We start from the raw sequence: 23,461 nt of genomic DNA, 5'->3' as shown, positions 1-23,461 counted from the left end.
ATACATATATTTTTGTGTATATGTATATGTATATACATAAGTATGTATATATATTCTGGAAATATTTGACATTATCCATCATGTGAAAAGCCTGTGAGATTGGTTTGTAGGAAACTGTGGGGGAAAATATGCATACATTCTCACCAGATTGTCAATACAGGTCTTTCGGGTTTTGATAGAAACAGCCCTTGTGTACGTAATGAAAGTGTAGGCAAGAAGTAAAATGATGGGATTTTTCTTCTTCACAAATGAGTAGCTAAACTAGTATCATTCTCACTCTTCACTTCAGTTGTACTGTCTTACAAGGGTTGCTGGACTGCACTGCTCACCGTCCATTGTAGATCCAGAGACAAAAAAAGAGCCACCAAAAGACCTGTATTTTGTATTCCCACAGTGCTGCTGAATGCTGCAAGAGGTTCCTAAATGAAGTTTCCTAAGTAGAGTCTCAAATCCACAATGATTGTACTAGTTTTTATATGCATCATAGAAGGGAATTGCATTAGACTATCAATTTATGTGTGTATGTATGTATGGGGAGGAGAAAAAATCGTTGGAAAAAATAATACAACACCATGCAACTACTAGAACAATGTCTAACCTGATCAGAGGTAAAGGTAAAAAGTGCCAAACATCAGTAGGGGTACGGTAAAAAAGGTACACTTTCGTGTTATACCTTTGTATGTCCTCGGGACAAACACTTCTCTAACTTGTTAGTAATTCACTTCTCTAGCTTGTTAGTAGTAGGTCATTTTACTAGTCTACCTAAACTGAATTTGTTTTGCCCATGATGATAATTGGTGAGTCCTTATCTCAACCCTTGAGCCCTTTTCATTGTATTTTCTCCCCCTTTCCCTTTGAGGTGGGTTAGTGAGAAAGCAGTTGTGGTGGAGCTCGGCTGCTCACCTAAGTAAAACCACCACACCCTAAAACGTTGACTCTGTATTTCATTAACCCTGTTCTTATGTAGTGTGTAATTAAGTGTATATACCAAATTACAATCAAATATACTTTGCCATCACTGAATCTTTGTTAAGTTAGGTAAGCTTTGCCAAATCACTACTTTGTATCAATAAACCATATCATTGCTTCTCTCATCCAGGTGGGGTGCATATCATTTCCATTTGCAACACCAGCAGTGAAATAACCTAAGAATACTTGCTTTTTGGCTGATTAATATTCCTTATTAAAAATAAGTGGGTACTTTACTTTTTTAACAATATAAGAGCTGGTTACAATCAGTGAGCTGTTGGACTGAAAATACTTGATTCCAGGATACTAAGAAGTAGGTTCAATACTTAGTTGGCTCCTTTGCTCTGCTCAGCATTGTCTAACAGCTCCAGTGAACATTGTCCTAAACAGGCAAAATGGTGAATTCACTCTCAAGCAGTAATTATCTTCCCCAAAGCTCAGATGGCTTGGACACACCTCATTAACATGTCATGCATACCAGTTTTACTCTTTCACCCAGTTCTACCTTTTTTTCCTTTCCCTGAAGAGCTTTTCTGTTTAGCACAGCCATGAACAACTCTTGCTAGCTCACTATGGGTCCTTCACACCACATAAATGCTTCAAAGAGCATTTTTGCTGAGTGACTGTATGCATGCAGCTGTACTGGGTCTGGCTGGAATGTTAACTTTCCCTGAAGCAGCCCATATAGTGCTGTGCTCTGCACTTGTAGCTGGAACAGCAGTGTTATCACACCAGTGTTGTGTCTACTGCTGAGCAGTGCTGGCACAGTATCGGGACTCTCTCTAACCCTCCAAGGGGTGAGCAAAAAGTGAGAAGAGAAACATCACCAGGGCAGCTGACCTAGACCAACCAAAGGGATATTCCATACCATATGATGTCACACGCAGCTATAAAAGGTGGAAACAGGAACAAGAGGGGAGGGGTGGGCTCTTGTGAAAATTTTTGTCCTCCTCCTGTGCACCAGCTACGTGCGTTGAGGCCCTGCTTCAAGGACGTGGTCAAGCATCGCTCCTTTGTGGGAAGTAGAGAGTAATTTCTTTCCTCTGCACTTCCACGTAGCCTTCATTTGTTTTATTTGTTTGTTTCCCTCCATTTTTTTTCCTTTCCCCTTCCCTTTTCCCCTCTCCCTTTTTTTTTTTTTCCCTTTAGTTACATTGTTTAGTTCATAATAATCTTTTTAAATTATTATTATTATTATTATTTTCCTTTAATTAAATTTTCCTTATCTCAACCCGTGAGTTGTTCTTTGCTTTACTTCTTCCCCTCTTCATCTAAGGAGGGGAAGTGAGAGAGCAGTTGTGGTGTTTAGCTGCCCAGCACAGTAAAACCACCACAGCAGCTTAGTACATGTGCCTTTTATTTCTGTTCTTATTGTTTAGATACATAAAACCTGAAACTCCATTGCAGCAAATTTGGCATTAAGGTTGATTTAGATCACTGAGTAGCAATGATGGCATATATGCTTTTCAAGAAGACCTCCACAATTTCCTGATCCATTTTGTTTAGTAAAAGGTAGCAACTAACCATAACAAAACTTGTAATTTCTTACATACTATTGTTAATGAGTCTGTAACTTCAGTTAACAATTTCAGAACACCTATTTAAGCCATGAAAAAAAAAAAAAAGAAAAAAAAAAAAAGATGAAAAGTGTGTGCATAAAGACTATCACAATTTTTTATTATAAAATTACAAGTATTCATTAAAATACAGTTTGAAGTAAATGGTAGGTAAAATTTTGTAGTCACATTTTTAATGTGTTCACTTTTTAATAATTCTTAGATTTCACTCTTGAAATCAGTTCAGATTTTGACCTTGATCACTCTGTCCACTTACTGTTTTTACACAGTTATTCTTCCTAAAACTGGTAAAATTGTGAACATTTTAAAGGGAACTAACTGTATATATATTTAAGAAAGAATAACATAGGAGACATTGCTTTGGGGTTCATAATTTTCTTATACATATATATTTCCAAACCTACTTTTTAAATTCTTCATCTAGTTTTGCTAGTGGTAAACACTGAATTTCAGATTATGAGCTTCCATACAGAGGAAATATTATAAGGTTGTATGTTTGTTTCAATATCGCAGATGTTTTGAAAATTGAAAAAACAATCTCAGAGAGCATTCTATATGCGAATAATAATAACAACAAAAGAAGTGTATCTATAGTAGTATTTTCAGCCTTTTTTCTTATGCAGATACATCTTATGCCTATTGATAGAACATGCAGGGGCCTAAAAATAGAGTTCTGATTTTGAAAGTACATGGTACCAAGAATATCAGAATTATTTACGATAACTCTTACAACTACAAAATCTTCTGCAATATTAGTCTTATGGCTTGCTCTGGGCTACCTGGTCTTGCTGTTCCTTTTCCTAAATTCTTTCACTTGCAGGCCTCCAGATTGCAAATGTCTGCTTGTTTTCTGAGCAGACAATAAAGTCAGGCAAAAATGCTAGGAGGCCTTCATGGATGAACAAGGAACTCCTGGTCAAACTGAAACACAAAATAAAGCCTACAGAGGGAGGAAGCAAGGACAGGTAAACCAGAAGGAATACAGAGATATTATCCAAACAGCCAGGGATCAGGTTAGGAAAGCTAAAGCCCAGATAGAATTAAATCCGGCCAAGGGCATAAAAAGTGCAACAAAAACAGCTTCTACAAGTACCTCAATGACAAAAGAAAGACTATTGATAATGTGGGCCTTCTCCTGAAAGAAAGTGGAGACCTGGTTACTGGTTACAGTGAAAAGGCCAAGGTACTGAATGTCTTCTTTGCCTCAGTCTTCACCAGCAAGACTAGCTTTCCAGATCCCAGAGTCCAGGATGAATGGCTGGAATAAGGAAGATGTAAGAGGATCAGGTCTGAGAATATTTGAACAAACCAGACATTTGCAAGTCCATGGGCCCTAGCTAATCGAATGAACATACTAGTGCTGAGGAAGCTGGCAACTGTGATTGTTAGGCCACTCTCTACATGTATAATCTTTGCTTGATCATGGCAATTGGGAGAAATGCCTGAAGACTGGAGGAAAGCAGATGTCACTCCTATCTTCAAGAAGCACAAGAAGGATGACATGGGGAGCTACAGGTTGGTCAGCCTCACCTTGATCCCTGGGAAAGTGATGGAGCAACTAAGCTTGGAAACCTTTTCCAGGCCCATGAAGGAGAAAAAAATTATCAAGAGTAGTCAGCATTCCTCACCAACCTCATAAGCTTCTATAATGAAATAGTCTGATAGATGAGGGGGGAGGTGTATATATTGTCTTCCTGGACTTCAGTAAGGCCTTTGACACTGTCCCCCATAAGATCCTCATAGAGAAGCTGTTGGCTGGATGAGCAGATGGTGAGGCAGATCAAAAACTGATTAAATGGCCAAGCCCAGACAGTAGCGGTCACTGGTGCAAAGTCTAGCTGGAGGCCAGTAATGAGCAGAGTAACCCAGGGGTCAATATTGGGTCCAGTCCTGTGTAACATCCTCATTAATGATCTAGACAAGAGAGTAGAGTGCACCCTCAGTAAATTTGTGGATGACATGAAACTGGTGGGAGTGGCTGATTCATCAGAGGGCCGTGCAGCCATACAGCAGAATCTTGACAGGCTGGAGAGGTGGGCTGACAAATAGGACCTAGGAGTCTTTGTGGACACCAAGTTGAACATATCAGCAATGTGCCCTTAGAATGCTAATGGTATTCTTGCTTGTATCAGGCAAAGCATCCCTCGCCAGCAGGTCAAGAGATCCTTCCCCTCTACAAAGTATTAGTGAGGCTGCGCTTGGAGAAATGTGTCAAGTGTTAGGCTCCCCAGTAAAAGAGAGACATGGAAAGCATCCAGCAGAGGGATACCAAGATGATCAAGAACCTCTCCTATGAGGAGAGGCTGAGAGAGCTGGACTGTTCAGCCTGGAGAAGAGAGAAGAGGAGGGCCAAAGGGGATCTTACCAATATCTACAAATACCTGAAGGGAGGGTGGAAAGTGGAGAGAGACATGTTATTTTCAGTGGTGCCAAGTGCCAAAACAAAAGGCAATGAGCACAAACTGAAACACAGGAGGTTCTGTCTAAACATCAGGAAGAACTTCTTTACTGTGCAGGTGATGGAGCTTTGGAACAGGTTGCCCAGAGAGTCTGCGGAGTCTCCCTCTTTGAAGATCTTCAAAAGCCATTCGGACATGGTGCCAGACAACCTCCTCTATGTATCTAGTCCTTGAGCAGGGGAGTTGCCCTGCTCAAGACCTCAGATGACTTCCAAAGGTCCCTTCCAACCTAAACATGATTCTGTGATTCTCTGTGTGTGCTTGTTTCTCATACTCTGCTTGCTAGAAGTATAAAAAGAAATTCAACTTCTGAGTTATTGTTGCCCAATAAATTTCTGACATTTTTCGAGTCACTGTTGTTTTGTTGTTGTTGTTGTTTTTAAACCTAGTTTGACATTGACCCTGTTCCCAAAGAAGAGAAAAATCATTGACATTTAGAAATTGTTCCCTATTACGCAGTAATGTTTCTTCTCATCAGAGAAAATAAACAAAACACAGATTGTCAAATAGATCTTTCAAAATGTCACTCAGAATTTTCATCTCAATTTTACTTGTTCTTATCTTGAAACTAAATACTAGCCCCACTGAAGACAGTGTTGAACTCCCTTTCTACAATGTCAGCCACAAAGCATTTTGTGGGTGGCTTATGCTTCTTACTGTTTTTTCTAAATATATCTTACCAAATGCTGTTATCCTGTCACAGAGGCTTTCTAAGACTGACCATGGTTAACTACGTACTATTCAGAGGAAAAGATTTACAATCCTCTGTTGTAATGTTTGGTAGAAGAAGCCTGGCTGAAAGTGCTTCTTAGAGGCACTGTAAGTTAATCTCAGTTCCTTGTCTGAATTGCCCCTTGCTCACGTAAGACACTTTGAATGTCATTCTTCTGCCGGCATAGATTTTCTATCTAACAACAGAAAGACAATTAACATATTAGCCAAATTCTTTGGTGAAATAAGATTATGAAATACACAAAAAATCACACACACATGCACATAGGCAAACATGCACACAGAGTTAACATCACTGTTTCCCACTGCATTGGGTCTGTCTGGGATGGAGTCACCTTTCCCTGCAGCAGTCCACACAGTGCTGTGCTTTGCACTCATAGCTGGAACAGCACTGATATCACTCCAGTATTGTGTCTATTGCTATAGAGTGCTATAGTGCTGGCACAGCATCAGGACTTCATCCAAGCCTCCAAGAGCCAGCAGGTTGGGGGTGGGCAAGTAATGGGGAGGGGGCATCGCCAGGGCAGCTGACCTAAACCAACCAAAGGAATATTCCATAACACCTGATGTCACATTCAGCAATAAAAAGGGGGCTCTCATGGGGGAGAGGGCTGTCCTCCTGAACAACTGCTACTCATTTGGAGTCCCTGCTTCCCAGAACGTGGCCGAATATTGCTTGTTGATGGGAAGTAGAGAATAATTTTTTTTCCTTCTCTCTGTGCTTCCGTACGGCCTTATTGTTTCTTTGGTTCTTTTTCTTTCCATTCCCTTTCCCTTTAATTAAACCATTCTCATCTCAAACCTCAAGTTCTTTGTGTTGTATTTTCTTCCCCTTCCTCTTTGAGGATAGGTGGAGTGAGAGAGTGGTTGTGGTGGAGCTTGGCTGCCCACCCGAGTAAAACCACCACACCCACCAATCTGAAAGGGCCTTTTAGAGATTCATCAAAGATATCAGGCAATAAGTCTTCTGTTAAAGCCCACCAGGAAGCTTCTCACACCTTCAGTCTGAACTTCTGCTTCAGTCATGTAGTCATACAACACAAACATCACCAAATCTCTAGAATGCACAGGCTGGGCTTAAGGCTGTCAGACTGCTCCTATACAGCAACAGAAGCTTCTCCTCAGCACTACAAAGATGGTGAAGGGTCTGGAGGGGAAGACATACGAGAAACAACTGAGGTCTCTTGGACTGTTCAGCCTGGAAAAAGGAGATTGAGGGGAGACATCACTGAGGTCTACAACTTCCCCACAAGGGAGAGCAGTGGGGCAGGCATTGTTGCATTGTTCTCTTCTCTCTGATCACCAGCAATAAGGTCACCAAAAAAAAAAAAAAAAAAAAAAAAGAAAAGGAACCTGTTCCCAAACCTCAGGAAACAGCTTGAAGCTGTGGCAGGGGCAGTTTAGGCTGGATATCAGGAAAAAGTTTTTCAGTGAGAGGATGGTTGGGCACTGGTACATACTCCCCAGGGCAGTGGTCACAGCATCAAGACTCCCAGAGTTCAAGAAGCATTTGGACTCCACTCTCAGACAGACAGTCTGATTTTTTTTGGTGGTCCTGTGTAGAGTCAGGTGTTGGACTCAGTGATCTCTGTGGGTCCCTTCCAACTCAGGACATTCTATGATTCTGTAATTCTATCATTCTAATATCTACCTGAGAATAACCAACCCATAGGAAAAGTGCCCTAAAGAATATAAGCAATCTTTTAAAGTTTTGTTGAAATTGTGAAATTGTGCATTAAACTTAAACCCAGAAAGTGAGATCTGGAATATCTGCAAGCTTTCGTAATTGTTGTTTTTTAAAAAGTAAAATCAATTATCTTCATGGTAACTTTTCAAAGGGATATTATGAAGTGAATACTTTGGAGTCTATACGGATTGACAAAGAGCACCTCTGTAAGTGGCTAGCTGTTTTATTTAGCTAATGAAAGCAGTAGCTGAAAATGGAAACCAATCAAGTTCAGACAGGAAATAAGACATTCTTTACATTAGGAGAGCAGTATCATTGTAACAACTTTACTTCAAGTCTCTTCCCTTCTTTGAAGCCTTGATGGAAAAGGCATTAAGTTCAGGCTTGTCTGTTTTCTTGTTTGTTTGTTTGTTTTTCAACTGTATCAGCTGTTTAATAAAAGCTGTTCCCTCTCCCCTCAGGCCCCACTTTCTTTATGTCAATATTCACATGCCTTTTTAACATATACACTACAGTTCATCCAAAAGTGACAGCTTCCTTTCATACATAATTACATAATTACATGTGCTTAGTAAATAAATTTAAAGAAAAAAAAAAAAAAAAAAAAGAGAGAGAGAGAGATTGGGGGAATCTATTTGAGTAAACAAGCTTCTCACTTTCTTGTTAAAAACAGAATTTTTTTCCTAAACTTGATTTCGTTGTGAGAATACCTGTGTGCCATGTACAGCTAATGAACTGTCCCTACAGCCTTTGTGAAACAGGGTGTATAAAACCTAAGAAAGTGAGTCCAGGTTTCCACAGAACACACAAAATGCTCCTTGTATCTTTAAAATTTTAACTTTCAGTGATAACCTGAGTATGCGAAAATTGTTTGAAAATAGCAAAAGCAAGGTGTTCTGGTAACCTTCAAATGTTATGCATTTATATAAAATGAAATAGAGATGAAAATTAGCTTAGAATCTACTTGTGTTCTATTGTAGATTTCAACTGTTTCAATTGTATTTTACAGTTGCAGATAAAAAGTAGCAGGAATGTATGAGATTAGCTCCTAATCTCCCAGAAATTGAGGTACTGAATTGATGGCACTGACATACTAGTATTCTAGAATTTAGGGTCTAGGATCAGCAGTTCCAAAACTGTTCCTGAAGCAAGAGCTTATAAAAGCTTCTGCAGTAGCATGTCAGCTGCAATTATTTTTTAAATTGTTTCATATCTAAATCACAGGGATGACATTATATGATCAACTGCTGAGCTATTGAATCACATTTAAAAACTACATGGGAAAATGTGCTGTAGTATCTGCATTCAGGATCATCAGATGTGTTGATGAGTAGCAAAGGAAAGGTAACTGAGGGACAGACTCCAAAGCTGAAAAATTATTCCCACAGTTTTCAATATTTAGCTAGGGGCTGCAGAGTCAGTAGTAGAAAGGGAGCAGCAAGCACAATTTCCTGAGTTTAAATTAGACACCATGAGCCCTAAGATAGTAATAAACAGGGATACTATTTTAAGGCCTAATTCAAACACCAGCTCTAATACTAACTTCAGCTACAGCTAACAACTCATGGCCTCCAGAACTGTTGGCATCTTAGCTTGGCAGGAGAAGCCAGGTAATTTGGTTTCTGCCACAGTTTTGACAGACCAGTACAGTCTCTTCGTGGACATGTTAATATTAATATTAGATCAAGTTGAATCACAGAGTAAATACTGAGGCTAGAGTGAGGTTTGCATTTAAAATTATGGTTCAGTCAGCAGATACACTACTAAACCTCAAAAGACAGGACAGGATATTCTGACAGATATATTTAATAACTTTTATTGACTGTATTTATCAGTGGCTGGCTATAAAGGATGGAGACAGAACAGAGTTTCAGATCAGATGCACACACAGACAACTGCACAAAAATCTCAGTTCATCATTACACTATAGCCAGTTCACAAAACTGACATGAGAGTAGTGAAAACTAAGCAGTGTTTGAGTATTTGTTCCTGGATGAGACACCAAGGTTATAATTAGTATTGTGTGTAAAATTACCGTTAGTCTTGGGAATAAAATGGTTAGAATAAATTTATTGCAAATACAGCAGTCTAAATTAAGGATGGATGTTTGACATTACAAAGGCTTTATAGTGCACTTTAGGGTGATGGTTCAAGAGCAGGATACTATGAAGAATAAAAAAGGTTGCAAAGGTTGGAAAAAGGCTAAAGGTTGGAAATACATTAGTTTGAGGACAAATAATTCATTTTACTGCTTGATTCTGTTACACCCACAAAACTAGTCTGGGTATTCAAGTCCCAAAGAATATTTTAATTTTGAGAGGTGAAGGATAGGGTCACTGTTGGACTGGATTAGGATTGAGTGTGGGAATCCAGTCATCAGGAATAGAAGGTTTTAATATATTTCCAAATTCCGTGAGTCCTATGAAGACAGTGAAATATAATCACTCCAAATCAAATTATGAAACATTTATGAAACACCACATTATAACTGAGAATAGAGATAAAATTAGGCTTAGAACCATTTCTGGTTGAAGAGCTCAGATTAATGCACTCACAAGGCTTAAATTATGTGAGCGAATACATCCCACAATAACACGTGTGGTGGTTTTACTCCACAATTGCTCTCTCATTCCCCCTCCTCAAAGGGAAAAGGGAAGAAAATACAATGGAAAGGGCTCAGGGTTTGAGATAAGGACAGGGAGATCCCTAACCAGTTATCATCACAGGCAAACCAAACTCAGCATAGGGAGATTAATAAAATGTATTGCCTATTCCTAGCAAGTGAGAATCAAAGGAAAGAAACTAAAAACACCTTCCCCCCATTCCGCCTTTTTCCACCTCTTGTGGAAAGCAGCACAGAGAAACAGGGAATGACTGTGGTCAGTCCCTAACACCATCTCCACTGCTCCTTTAGTCACTGCCCCTGCTCCAGTGTGGGGTCCCTCCCACGGGATGCCATCCTTCCTGAACTGGCCCTGCAGGGGCTTTCTACAGGTAGCAGCTCTAAAATCACAGAATTTCTAGGTTGGAAGAGACCTCAAGATCATCGAGTCCAACCTCTGACCTAACGCTAGCAGTCCCCACTAAACCATATCCCTAAGCTCTACATCTAAACATCTTTTGAAGACTTCCAGGGATGGTGACTCCACCACTTCCCTGGGCAGCCTGTTCCAATGCCTCACAACCCTTTCAGTAAAGAAGTTCTTCCTAACATCTAACCTAAAACTCCCTTGGCTCAACTTAAGCCCATTCCCCCTCGTCCTGTCACCAGGCACATGGGAGAACAGACCAACCCCCACCTCGCTACAGCCTCCCTTGAGGTACCTATAGAGTGTGAAAAAAACTGCTCCCACATGGTTCCGTACCACAGGGTCCATCCATCAGGAACAAACTGCTCCAGCACAGGTCCCCCACAGGTGGCAGCTCCCACAGACCCGCTACAAGGGCTCCTCTTCACAGGCTGCAGCCCCTGGGGCCTGCGCCTGCGGGGCCTCTCCATGGGCCGCAGCCTCCTCCAGGCCACATCCACCTGCTCCACTGGGGGCTCCTCCACAGGCTGCAGCATGGAAATCTACTTCATGTGGGACCCATGGGCTGCAGGGGGAACAGCCAGCTCCAACAGGGGCCTCTCCACAGGCCGCAAGGGACCTTCAGCTCCAGTGCCTGGAGCACCTCTTGCCCTCCTTCTGCACTAACATTGGGGCCTGCAGGGCTGGTTCTCCCATATTTCCTCGCTCCCCTCTCTCCCAGCTTCTGTTGCACAGCAGGTTTTTTCCCCTTTCTCAAATCTGCTCTTGCAGCATCACTCACTGGCTCAGTTCTGGGTAGTGGCAGGTCAGTTTGGAGCCAGCTGCAATTGGTCTTTATCTAAAACTGGACGGCATCTGGATTCTTTTCATAGAGGCCACCCCTTCAGCCCCTCACTACCAAAAACCTTCACAAGTAAACCCACTACAAGCTGTCTCATTACTCTTAGATTTTTCTGGCATATATATGATAATACATTTATATTAAAATTAGAAACAATGTAAAAATACAGAAGACCTCACCACTATGCATGTATTTGTATGTCTATAGTAAATCAACTGCACTATTGCTGATCGAAAAATCTTAGAATTAGAAAAGAAAATGCAGAAAAAATGAATTCAACCTATGTTAAAAGTCTCACATTTTGATTAGTGAGTTCATTTAACACATATTTCTGAGCTTAGCTTGGCTTTCTTCATAGCTTTGTAATTTGGTTTTACAAATTTTATCTTTGACACTTTATATAAAATAAGAATTACACTCCAAGATAATGGAGTAGAAGCACTACTGGGAACAGAAACACTAAGGGCAGAGTTAATCTGGGTATATACTTGTGCCCCTGAGGACAGAAAATGTCCCACTCTCTTGGAACAGAATTATGAGAAAGACTGAGCTGAGAACAACCATGTGTACATATAACTGTCTACCCTTCTGGATACGTTATTCCTAAATCTTATATATCCTGTCAGATCTACTAGCCAACTGTTTTCCAGTTATATCACTGGTAATAAAGGACAGTACAGTTACAGATATTTTTAATGATATACAGATAATACCTTGTACAGGTATAATATAATATATATATATAATAATATAATATATATATTTGTATAATATATATATATATGTATTATATAATTTATTATGTAATATATATATTATATATATATGTATAATATAATATATATATATAATAATATAATGATATACAGATAATACCTTAATACAGATATACCTTATTGATAGTACTGAATTCTTAAATAGGAGTTATCTGCTTGCCTATCTTCCTCCAAATTTACAAAAACCTCTTAGTATGTGCTTGAGTCTTAGTGTTATTTGTATGTGTTCAGAATTATGATTCTGCAATTAAATTTTCATTAATTTTGCCACTAATGTTTATTCACCTAAAAAGTCATTGAAGATTCTTTATTGCTACTTTCTTGCTTAAAACTACTTGGTCATTTGAACTGATGAGCAAAAGCAATAACTTACATGTCTAGCCACACAACATAAATGATGGCTAGTCAAGGCAAATGGTTGGAACAACCAACAGAAGGTAAGTGTCAAGGTGGTTTAAAAATTCAAATTGCTAATATATTTCCATGGCTTTGATAGACAGCAGAAGCATAAATACAATAAAGTTATAACTTAACAACAGAAACTATTGAAAATAGTGCTCTGTAGAATGGATTAGAAAGTGTAAACAACCGCATACAAGATTAAGTGTGTGACCATCGTTAGTTCCCTGCTTCTGTTCTAGCCTTGTATGGGCACTGATGTGAAGGAATACAGCATTAGCTGCATTTCTGAATGTGCTAGCCAACATTATAGAAAAGTATATGACTATAACATTTTTTCATTGGAACAAGCTTGTTCTTCCTCGGAATACATTGTCATTTATGCCCACATAAGCCACAAATGGGTATATTTCCCATTGGATATTGGATATTATTGGATATAAGGATATATATATATTGGAGATATATATATATATATGTATATATATATATCTCCAATATATATATATATATATATTGGATATAAGGATATATATATCCTTATATCCTTATATTAATATCAATTGTAGTGAGCAAGTCTTAGGAAAGTTTTACTCAATACTTGTACTATGTCCAGTGATATGTTACAGTTCTTTCTAAAGCCTAGTATATAAAATTGTTTGCTACTTTTTCGTCATTTACATAGTCTGAAACTTCACAAAGTGGTTGTTAATAGTTTACTCTGCATGCTGAAATTGCAGTGGTTACTCGTAATTGAACATATAACTCAAATTGTACAGTTTCAGTTTCCTGGCTGAATGTCTGTAGGTCACAAATAGAGAGCAGTCTTGAAAACAATCAATGTTGCCTATACTGAATCACTGAAAGTTAGTCTTTGTTATGTAAAGTTAAAAAATAATTAACCCTTTGACTTGTTCATATCTCTCAGATTACTCTTGGGGAAAAAAATATTGAAGGATTTACCATGAAATTCACATATAATTTATTATATGAATCCAAACTTGTTCTGCTTGCAATATACTCTTAATTGTTTAGAGTGGAGTCAGGTCATATTTAGACTGAGATTACACATTTAAAAGAATTCAAAATGGGATTTTAGGAACCCCAGCCTCCTACTGCATCAGTTGCATTCCAACTGAGTTACTTTGGCTGAGACAAAGTAATTCCAGGGCAGAAGTGGATCTGCTTTTGAGGATGGATTAAATCTTTCTCTGTGATCCTTAGTTGTCCAGAAAGTATGTGCACTTAATTTCTCTCTGTAATTGTTACAACATGAGTTAATAGCAAAACCCAATGCAAGGAGGATGCATGCCTGATCCTAATTAAATTATTACTGAAAATAAAATAATTATATTTCATCAACAAATAAAAAGCAAAAAATACTCTGTACTTTTCCAGGGCACAGATTCCAATAACTTTTATTAGTTTTACTAAAAATTACAAAAAAAAAATATATATATATATATATATATTCCATAAAGGAGCTCTTGTGATTATAAACCGTATTTTTATATTTGAGAGTAAAGATCCCTTGCTTTAGAAGCAAAGCTGGTAAGGACTATAATAGAAGGTAGATGTTCTGTTTAGAGAAACTAAAGATAGCAATGATTCAAATTTTATATTGTTTCATAAGACAAAAGGAATCACCCACTATCTTTCTCCCCCATCATGCTCAACAGATCACAGCCAATTCCACCCTTACTATGAGCTGCCTCCTGATTACCCATTCAGTAGACTAACAAAATTCAGATGATTTTTACATCTGTATCTCTCTCAAAAAAATGGAGTAGCATTCTATTTAGGACATTGGGCCATGTTTTAGACATAGAAGTTTTTAAACAATAGCAACCACATTTTAAAAGGCTTTAAAGGATCTGATCTTCACTGAAGTTAAAGACTTCAGGAAACATCTGAAACTATACGCTATCCCCCAGAGTGAAATTCAAATGTAATTTAGTCACTGTTGAAAGAGACAATTTTAAAAAAGCCCATCCTAACCCACAGAGTCAATTTTTCTGTTAAAACTTGTTTTGTAATCTGCACAACTTGTGTTTCTCCAGCAGGGTATCATGGACTGATGTCCACATACCTACCTATGATACAAAACAATTATGGATTACCAAAATCATAAATCAGATTCACTCAATGTCCAGTGTGATTGGTATAATCAACAAACAGCAAGCACTCCTGTCAACTCAACACACACTCTTGGAGAAATGGCTCCCATCTTGTATCAGTAGTCTCACAATTTGCCTAGGATGTGGAAAAAAGAAGTGGAAGCTGTTGTGAATTGAACTACAAACAAGGGTCTGACCCTCCTTTTCCCTGGTGGGAAAAGCATTCCCTGCTTTTAAGTCTGAGGCTTTCTGTCTTGTTTGTTCCTACCTGTGCTACATCATAGCTCTGACAGTTACACATGTTCCTAGTCCTTTATCTCCCTGACCCAGGCCTGGATATGACTTTTTGGTGTGACCTTGACTCATCGTGACGGATTTGCTGGGTGATCACTGGTCTGCAGCTGGCCCTGAACCTTTTTTCTGGACCTGATTCTGACCCTGATTTTCTTGGTTCAACGTCCTTGCATGTAAGGCCACTGCCCTGTCTGTCTTTGTGCCACCCTCATTCCCTGCTCCTATTCCTTTGTAGAGGAGCAACCTGCTTTTGCATCTCCCTGACAAGCCCTTCTCTTCAGCTGCAACTTTTACTGGGGTTGTATTTTGATATTTCAGTCTACATGAACCTGTGAATTGTTACACTTGAGAGAAACTACAGAAACATAGTTCAAGGCTACTTCTTAATTAAGACCAGGCATGTTGACTTCCCTTCCTTTGGAGATTCAATGTTTTTGAAGTGACTGGTTCTTAACACAGGTCTGTTTAATTCTGTTTTCTATAACAACAGTCATTGCTGTTCTCTTTCTCCATCACAACATCTAAACTCCTTTTTTGAAATGGTCCCTAGATGTCCGTGAACCTGGACCTCAGTACTATGCAGGGAGCTGTATTGTCTGTTGAATGCAAGTATGTGACAAACACATATTTAAGTATATTCTCTGTCTTTTGATATGAAATACACACTATTTCTTGTAGTATAGCAACTGGTAATGTGTAAAGTTTATCCAAGCTTACACTATATGAACATTTTGCGCAGACATCAGAGAGATGTTACAGGCCATTTTCACTAAAAGGTGTTAGTCTAGATTTGCATCTAATCTCAGATATGTACATAATGCTATTCATGTTAGCCTGAGGACAGCATAGCACAGGAGCAGAGAGAAGTACAATAACACAGTGGGGGATAGAATAGATTAAAACAGCAAATGAGGAGAGAATTTTCAAAAATTATGGAACTAGTAGAACACATTAAAATAAGAATGTGTGAAAGTCAAAGGAGAAATAAACCATGGTTTATGAAGGAAAATAACGTTGACCCAGAAAACCTAAGTAACCAATACGACCAATATCTGGAAGAGATGCAAAGGGACAGTTTAATAATACATTACTACAAAACACAGCTTAGCTGCTTTACCTCTTCTGTGGCTAGTGCTAATGTGTTCCATGAAATTCAAAGATGAAGGATATGACTAATTCCGTATTTAATGTAAAGTCTTCCAGTAAGGTTTCTTTCTAATTACACTGTTTATAAGATAGAGGGGAAAAAAAAAAAAAAAAAAAAAAAAAAAGAGAGAGAAAAAAAAATACTCAGCTTTTTACTATCTGCATACTTAAGAGACAGTAAAGTTAAACCACATGGATAAGAAGGTTAAATATGAAGATCAGTGTTATATCCTTGCTTAAAATAACATTTACATCATAGTTCCTAATAATTGTTATGCAAAATCTGTATTTTCCCACCCTTCATTAATTCTACTTTTTTTAATGTTTCCCAAGATTTTGTCCTATATTTTCCCAAACAACTTCACAGCAGAAAGTGCAAGAACAGTGTTTCCAGCTAAGCTATGTGTACTTAAAGACATGTCTACAAATGCATGAAGACGTCTACTTTGCATGAAGACATCTACTTATTTATGAGTCGTATCCATGCTGCTAATTCAACTTTCACATAAAGTAACTGACGAACAGGTAAGTGATAATTTGCTACCATGATATCTAACCAAAGACTAGGATTCTATGCTACAGACCCTTTTATGGATTCTTAGACACATCTATGAGCACTTCTAAGAGGAATTCTTTTTGTTTTCACAGTTCTATTTCTTCAAATTAAATATATGTTAAAAAGATTTGCTAAAATGCACAAGCAGATCTCTTTTCTGGTAAGCATTCTATTTAGCAGGAAAAAAAAAAAAAAAAAGAGAGAGAGAGAGAGAGAGAATTTGTTTGAATAAATCCCACTTGAAGTAGTTTCTTATGGAAATTCAGCTTCAAAACTCTCAAAAAAAGGTGAATTATATATATATATATTTTATTAATTTAACTGGGTCAGAAAGGTCTTTTTGTGTATTTTTTATGTTTTTTGATTTTTTTTTTGTTTTCATTTTTCATGTTGACATTCTGATTGTCAAATCTCACATTCTCAGAAAGGGAAAAAAATGATTAGGGATGATTTGGGCCAGAGGTCCCCAGAGGATTCTCTTGGCAGAGCAACTTCTCACAAATGTGATGTTTGAACTGCTCAACTTTCTGCAACATATCTGTCACTTCTGATGACTGAAAATCCCAAAATGTCATTATGCCAGTCATATATTTTACTGTATAAACCTGGATACTGTATTCATTACCAGGTTTGGTGGGACGACAGGTTGACCATGAGCCAGCACTGTGCCCTTACGGCCAAGAGGGCCAATGGGATCCTGGCCAGCAGGTCAATGGGGGGTGATTCTCCCCCTCTACTCTGCCCTGATCAGGCCTCATCTGGAGTACTGTGTCCAGTTCTGGGCTCCCTGGTACAAAAAAGACAGGGATCTCCTGGAAATTGTCCAGCAGAGGGCCACAAACATGATACTGGGCCTGGAGCATCTTCCTTATGAGGAAAGACCGAAAGACCTGGGTTGGTTCAGCCTGGAGAAAAGATTGAGAGGGGATCTCATCAATGTGTATAAATACCTGAGGTGTGGGAGACAGGCCAACCTCTTTTCAGTGGTTTGTGGGGACAGGACAAGGAGTAATGGTTACAAGATGGAGCACAGGAAGTTCCACACCAACATGCAAAAGAACTTCTTCACGGTGAGGGTGACGGGGCACTGGAACAGGCTGCCCAGGGAGGTTGTGGAGTCTTCTTCTTTGGAGATATTTAAAGCCTGTCTGGACGCCTATCTGGGCAGCCTGCTCTAAGGAACCTGCTTTGGCAGGGGGGTTGGACCCAATGATCTTTCGAGGTCCTTTCCAACCCCTTTAATTCTGTGATTCTGTGATTCTGTGATTCAGGAAACTACCACTGCTTCCCTGACTGCAGGCAGTTAGGCCTCTGCTGCTGACCTGCAAAGAGCCCTAAACATGGGAGACACTCAAAGCACCTCAGTATCCACAAATCTTTACAGATTATTACACCATAAATAACCTGGCAATTTCTTATCTACAGAGCAAAGCAAGGAAGATGTTGTTAAATGAGACAAACATTTTAAATTCTCAGAAAACAAACAAAATGTGGTACCATTTAAAATCTGATGATTTGGAATGACAGACTTCTTTTCTGTTCTGTAAGGTGAAGAAAAATTATTAAAAATCAGATGTGTGTAGTCTGAGTATGATGTCCAGGATGTAGGCTTTATATGTGTTTTCCATATGGTTCTTCAAGCAAAGGCTTAAATATGAAAAAAAAAAAAAAAAAATCCATAGTACAAATAGCTCTTTGAATATTACCTTTGTATATGCCTCAGAAAAACATAGAATGGAAGATAAATAAAAATAACTCACTGCAACACAGCATAGAATCTGACACTTCAAAACAGCAGGTTCTTTTATCCCCATGGAGATAAACAGAACTGCTGAAAACTACATTAGGGATATTTTATGGTATAGGCTTAACAACTAGGAAGGAAGTTAGGTTGTTTGCCATCAACTGCTGAATTAGGCAAGCAACTTCTTAAAGCAAGAAAATTCATGCTTATTTGGCAACAATTTAGGGATGTTCTTCCTTCAATATTTTTGCTTGTAATGGGAGTGTTCTTCAAGAGGTTAATAAAGTCGGATGTAATTTTGAAACCAGTGAACAGAAAACAAAACTGATGCATGGTTTCTTTCTGTTTAGTCTAGTTTCTTATTGCCTATGTACATCTTTTCATCAAGGGCCGGAGGGCAGACCCGGGAAACTACAGGCCTGTCAGTTTGACCTCAGTGCCAGGAAAGCTCATGGAGCAGATCCTCCTGAGAGTCATCATGCAGCACTTGCAGGGCAAGCAGGCGATCAGGCCCAGTCAGCATGGCTTTATGAAAGGCAGGTCATGCCTGACGAACCTGATCTCCTTCTATGACAGAGTGACGCGCTGGGTGGACAAGGGAAAGGCTGTGGATGTGGTCTACCTTGACTTCAGCAAGGCTTTTGACACCGTCTCCCACAGCATTCTCCTCAAGAAACTGGCTGCTCTTGGCTTGGACTGGCGCACACTTCGTAGGGTTAGAAACTGGCTGGATAGCTGGGCCCAAAGAGTCGTGGTGAATGGAGCCAAGTCCAGTTGGAGGCCAGTCACTAGTGGCGTCCCCCAGGGCTCGGTGCTGGGGCCGGTCCTCTTTAATATCTTCATCGATGATCTGGACGAGGGCATCCAGTGCACCCTCAGTAAGTTCGCAGATGACACCAAGTTAGGTGCGTGTGTCGATCTGCTTGAGGGTAGGAAAGCTCTGCAGGAGGATCTGGATAGACTGCACCGATGGTCTGAGGTCAACTGCATGAAGTTCAACAAGGCCAAGTGCCGGGTCCTGCACCTGGGGCGCAATAACCCCAAGCAGAGCTACAGGCTGGGAGAGGAATGGTTGGAGAGCTGCCAGGCAGAGAAGGACCTGGGAGTGATGGTGGATAGTCGGCTGAATATGAGCCAGCAGTGTGCTCAGGTGGCCAAGAAGGCCAACGGCATCCTGGCTTGTATCAGGAACAGCGTGACCAGCAGGGCTAGGGAGGTGATCGTCCCCCTGTACTCAGCTCTGGTGAGGCCGCACCTCGAGTACTGTGTTCAGTTTTGGGCCCCTCGCTACAAGAAGGACATCGAGGTGCTTGAGCGGGTGCAGAGAAGGGCGACAAAGCTGGTGAGGGGCCTGGAGAACAAGTCCTACGAGGAGCGGCTGAGGGAGCTGGGCTTGTTCAGCCTGGAGAAGAGGAGGCTCAGGGGTGACCTTATCGCTCTTTTTAGGTACCTCAAGGGAGGCTGTAGCGAGGTGGGGGTTGGCCTGTTCTCCCACGTGCCTGGTGACAGGACGAGGGGGAATGGGCTTAAGTTGAGCCAGGGGAGTTTTAGGTTAGATGTTAGGAAGAACTTCTTTACCGAAAGGGTTGTGAGGCATTGGAACAGGCTGCCCAGGGAAGTGGTGGAGTCACCATCCCTGGAAGTCTTCAAAAGACGCTTAGATGTAGAGCTTAGGGATATGGTTTAGTGGAGGGCTGTTAGCGTTAGGTTGGAGGTTGGACTCGATGACCTTGAGGTCTCTTCCAACCTAGAAAATTCTGTGATTCTGTGATTCTGTGATCTGTTAATCAGTTTCCTTGTAGATTTAGAACATGAAAATGAATTCCAAACACATTTCAGTCTGAATTCCTACAAATTTCATGAAAATTGCTACATGTTAACTGGAGGAAAAATGTACAAAATACCACCTTTGAGATAAAGGCTTCAGCATGATTGTACTGTTTAACAGGAAACACAGATATTATAAATTCCAAATAAATGAAAATATGAAAACTGCTGTGGTATAGGTAATTGCAAATGGAAAGCACAGAATCAATTAAACAAATCCTCAGTTTGTATTCCTCATGAAAAGACTTGTATGTATGTAAATTCATTTGGAATTATATTTTTATGTTTTTTTTCCATATCAGTTTATATAAATAAATGAATTGCATTATGAGATGTGCAAATCATACTGAAGCAAGCAAGTGAAGTTTATGTCTGTCTCTCAGTTACACAATTGGCTGTGTAGAATAGAAAAATTAAGTCAACTTTAAACTAGCTGGCCCAGGCGCCACAAATTAGTTAGACACATGACCACAGAACACATTGCTTAACTTGCTGTGATTCACTCTCTATGCCATCATAAATTAGGATTAATTTTAGACACTGAATCAGTATAAAATTTGTGTGTTAACAGACTGGTCAAACACACTTACCACGATCTCTGAAGCATTTATTTAAAGTCATTACAATTGTTATTCTCCAAATAAAATTTGAAAGCTCAGAAATCCAAACATTTTATCAAGATTCCATAACATAAGGTTTTATCCAGTTATGACAAAGCACAGAAGCACTGTTATTAATTTGCTGTTCCATCCATATGCAAGTGAAATAATGAGATAAGATTGAGTACTTCCACTATTATTAATATTCTTGTACTTGAGAGAGGTTGATTACTGTTGATCCTGTAATTATTCAGACAGTGGAGATTCCTCTATGTAATATACCTTTCTTTGTAGAAATGCTATATACCACATTATACGGTACAATAGGTAAGGAGGTCCACTTTTCTTCTGTTCTTTTTCTTCTTGTGTGTGTATGCTGGGTTGCTATCCATTTTATCCATAAACACGTGTTCTTTTAACAGGTTTATTTCTATAGCAAGGACAGAGCTGAGTGGCAGAGTGGGCTGCAGCATAATTGCAGATGGGATCCACACTGTGAAAAAGCAGATGTTTTAAATGTCAAGTCAATTTTAAGAGGAAAATGGCCCAGAAAAAATATAGATCTATGATTTAAGGACACTATTTTTAAACAGCTGATTGCTGGTAACTGAAATAATGTTCAAACTTCAAGCAATTATGAAGCACTCCTATAATTCTGAAATTCAAATTGGTGCCTTGTAAGAAGGAGTCAAATTTATTTTCCTTGTAGTATTGCCAAATGGCTGGTTTGAGAAATTATGAAAAAAAAAAAATATTTCAGTAAATAATATTTTTAATTGAATAGTCACCTTTTAAAAAAAGCATGATTTACTTTCTTCATAATTGCATACTAATTTTAATTACTTGATCATACATTATAAGAATATTAAGATTGAAGTCAAACTCTAACAGTTTGAAAAAGAGAAAATTCATAACACAATTTTAATTTTGCCTTTGTGTCTGTCAACACTACATCACTGAATGTAGTTTTGTTTTTCTCCACAGAATCACACCTCATAGAGTAGTATTTCTTTATATCTTTTTCTGTCAGCTTTTCAAAAAATCTTTTTGTTTGTTTGTTTGTTTTAACCAGACCTTATTTATTATGTATTATCTAAACCCATATTCTATACAAAATAAAAAAATTTCAGTGGTGCTTTTTTTTTTTTTTTTAACCACTATTATCGTAACATCAAAACACTTTCTAGATATTTATTAAATTATTTCCTCAATGATCCCGTGATTAAGTAGCATTATTTTTCCATTTTTTTTTGTGTTCAGAATTTGAAATGAATGCAAAAAAAAAAAAAAAAAAAAAAAAAAACTATTCTGCATGTCAAGCATGGAAGTGTATGAACTTGACTTTTTAGTGCTCTTGGCATTTTAATACATGTGTATCTATGTGTATCCATGTACAGCATGGGTCCAATTAATTTCAAATGCAGTGAAAGAACATAGAAGTTCTGAAAATATGGACTCAAGTTTCTTATGCATGGCAAAGAAACAATATTTCAAATATTGTCAGACAGAATTTTGTTAGGAACAGAATCGCAAGACTGGTAATTAATATATTAATCTGTACAGGTCATTACTTACCTTAATCATAAGATTTCTCTTTTCATGCAGTTTTCTCTTTACTTTCAAAATATATACATTTAATTTCTGCAACCATAAGCATAGATTGCAGGAGGGATTGTACGTGTGATCATTTCTTCAATGTTATGCTGCATGTGTACAAGCAGGTAAATTCAGTATACAAAAACTATTTCAATTGCTAACATTCCTATATTTCAGCTCTCTGATTTTGCAGTTTAATTATATCGTAAATATAATTTCATAACCATTGAATTGCATAAGAAGACTGACAGATAAGGACAGCATTCCATCAACAGCTTCTGTGACAGAATGCAAGGAGATAAGGAAGCAGACAGAGGAGGGCTGTGGTGGATATAGAGACTAGCATCCCGTTGCATCCCTGAGGCAGGGACGGGTGGCTCCAGAATGGGCCAAAATGGGCCTTCCAATAAGCTGGAGTGGTAAGGCCAAACAGAAGTATAAGGCAAGCACCACCACACTTCTGCCCCTGAAGGGTGTTCTTGCATAGAAAAATTCCTACTCTTCCTTTTCTTGTTTGAGAGTATTCTCAATGAACCAGAGTCTCTGTATATATTCGGACAGAAATTGTTTTTTTGCGTGGCTCATGTTCAGGTAAATACAACAGTTTTACAGAGCCTGTCTTTGAAATACAGGGTACAGAGTTTGCCAACTATTATCACCCATAAAAAAATAGTGGCTTTTCAGAGACAGGAAGCATATTTTGTACATATTTTCAAAGCCACATTTGAAGTAATAATAATATGTACAAATAAGTTAGAGGAAATTCAGCTTATATTCATGTATTCTGGAAAATTTAAGGGAATTAAAACTGATACAATTAAAATTAGGAACAATTTAATAACACTTAATAGTTAAGTAGCAATTTCCTTTCCTGGTATCCATCCCACAACATATTATGTGTTTCTGTCTAGTAACGAAATCCTGGCATTTGCGAAATGAAATGTGACATCTGATCTGTCAGTTCTATAAAACAGGTTGTGCAGAAAGAAATGAAGAATTATTTCTTCCTTTGCAAGGTCAAAAGTTTGCCACTGTAGGACATGAATGGGAAATGTAAATTGGGATCTGGTTGGAACTACAGAATCACCATTTCTTTTCTCCTGAAACTTTCCG

Source organism: Aythya ferina, assembly GCF_964211825.1.
Source record: "Aythya ferina genome assembly, chromosome: 4".
In the NCBI taxonomy this organism is placed as follows: domain Eukaryota; kingdom Metazoa; phylum Chordata; class Aves; order Anseriformes; family Anatidae; genus Aythya; species Aythya ferina.
This window is presented reverse-complemented; position numbering follows the sequence as displayed.